Raw genomic sequence first — 2,500 nt, 5'->3', positions numbered from 1 at the left:
GCACGCGCCAACACGTCCGCAGAGCTGCGATACAAACCACCTGCGAGAACCGCTGGGGGCGACCGAGCAGCAGACGGCGTCGCGACGCCGAGTGCCGGGCGGCGGCGCATCCTCAACGCACACAGTCCGCAATCGGACCAGCACACTGCAGATGTCCACCGCGCTTCGCACCGGGCTCGGCAGAACCCACTTTGGCCGCCTGGCGCCGCGCGCAGGGTGCGCCGGCGCATAGCTGGGACGCCAGCCGGGCCCGTCGGCCGGCGCTCCTGCCACTGGGCGCCCCCCACCAGCCGGCTGTAGTGCGTGCGCTCACGCAGCGCGCGGCCAGCACGCCGGGCGGCCCCCCCTCACCGGCCGGGGACTGTCCCGCCAAGCCACAGCCTCGTATCGCTTCATACCCACATGGCCAACTCAGGTTCGGGGGCATGGCGGGTACCGCCGAAACAACCGGTTCACAGATGTACCGATCGTCGCTATCACCGATGCACCTGCAGCGCGAACAACCGCTCAACAACTGATTTCCAGTTCATTTGCGGATCTTTGGCAGCAAACGTATACGTCAATCTACATTTGCGAAATCTACGATTCTGGCATGCCTGCATGTTATGTGTCACGACACGCTACATCAGCCCACATACACACTGCGGCATGTACACGAGAGAACACGTGGAAGATGGTCCGCGCACGTGTGCAATGTCCCTTGCGCGGTCGACTGTCAACCGGCCTCTGTAGCATGTCGCAGATGTGGAACGCGGTCCACCGTGCTATCATGTTGTGTGGGGCAATACGATTAAATAGGAAAACCCTCGTCGCTACATCAACAGACGGCTCACGCTGATTCCCGGCAGAGGGAGGAGGGGGGGGGGGGGGCCAACATGCAATACTTTCGTCCGTACCTACTTACCACATGTCTGTACGGCGTACAACAGTGCAATCTCGCTGTAATGGGGAGACGAGACAAGTAGCATCGTGCACAACATATGGCCCTTATGATTCGCCATTGTAGGGCGCAGCCGGTGTACGGTCAAGCATGTGCCACATTATGTCACTCAGTACGTAACGACGGATGATCAGTGTGGGTTACGCGTACATCAGCGGACAGTCCACACAGGCCGTACCACAACGTACACTGACTGCATCGACAACCGAATGCAACTGAACAGCTGCAAGGCTCATTTCACAAACAAACGCCTGACCGACCAGCTTGGAAGGGCAGGAGGGGAGGGCGATATTCGTTCTGTAGCGGTACACCCTTCCAGTGGTTAGCGGGACTGTGTAGAAAGTACGCAACACTCGAAAGACCTTTATGTGAGGGTACGCACCATGGCATCAAGAAATACACATGACACCAGAGGATCCAAGCAGTGAACTATGTTCAGAGGGTTGCTGTTAGGCAAAGCTACATTCCTGTGACGTTACATGTGACAGTTAAGGTGCAGTGTAAGTTAGGTTAAGGTGCAGTGTAAGTTAGGTTAAGGTGCAGTGTAAGTTAGGTTAAGGTGCAGTGTAAGTTAGGTTAAGGTGCAGTGTAACTTAGGTTAAGGTGCAGTGTAACTTAGGTTAAGGTGCAGTGTAACTTAGGTTAAGGTGCAGTGTAAGTTAGGTTAAGGTGCAGTGTAACTTAGGTTAAGGTGCAGTGTAACTTAGGTTAAGGTGCAGTGTAACTTAGGTTAAGGTGCAGTGTAACTTAGGTTAAGGTGCAGTGTAACTTAGGTTAAGGTGCAGTGTAACTTAGGTTAAGGTGCAGTGTAACTTAGGTTAAGGTGCAGTGTAACTTAGGTTAAGGTGCAGTGTAACTTAGGTTAAGGTGCAGTGTAACTTAGGTTAAGGTGCAGTGTAACTTAGGTTAAGGTGCAGTGTAACTTAGGTTAAGGTGCAGTGTAACTTAGGTTAAGGTGCAGTGTAACTTAGGTTAAGGTGCAGTGTAACTTAGGTTAAGGTGCAGTGTAACTTAGGTTAAGGTGCAGTGTAACTTAGGTTAAGGTGCAGTGTAACTTAGGTTAAGGTGCAGTGTAACTTAGGTTAAGGTGCAGTGTAACTTAGGTTAAGGTGCAGTGTAACTTAGGTTAAGGTGCAGTGTAACTTAGGTTAAGGTGCAGTGTAAGTTAGGTTAAGGTGCAGCGTAAGTTAGGTTAAGGTGCAGCGTAACTTAGGTTAAGGTGCAGCGTAACTTAGGTTAAGGTGCAGCGTAACTTAGGTTAAGGTGCAGCGTAACTTAGGTTAAGGTGCAGCGTAACTTAGGTTAAGGTGCAGCGTAACTTAGGTTAAGGTGCAGCGTGGGTTAGGTTAGGGGCCAACGTGGGTTAGGTTAGGGGCCAACGTGGGTTAGGTTAGGGGCCAACGTGGGTTAGGTTAGGGGCCAACGTGGGTTAGGTTAGGGGCCAACGTGGGTTAGGTTAGGGGCCAACGTGGGTTAGGTTAGGGGCCAACGTGGGTTAGGTTAAGGGCCAACGTGGGTTAGGTTAAGGGCCAACGTGGGTTAGGTTAAGGGCCAACGTGG

The sequence above is a fragment of the Schistocerca gregaria genome, unplaced genomic scaffold, assembly GCF_023897955.1.
Source record: "Schistocerca gregaria isolate iqSchGreg1 unplaced genomic scaffold, iqSchGreg1.2 ptg000186l, whole genome shotgun sequence".
In the NCBI taxonomy this organism is placed as follows: Eukaryota; Metazoa; Arthropoda; class Insecta; order Orthoptera; family Acrididae; genus Schistocerca; species Schistocerca gregaria.
The sequence above is the reverse complement of the archived record's forward strand: the minus strand, read 5'-3'. Positions refer to the sequence as shown.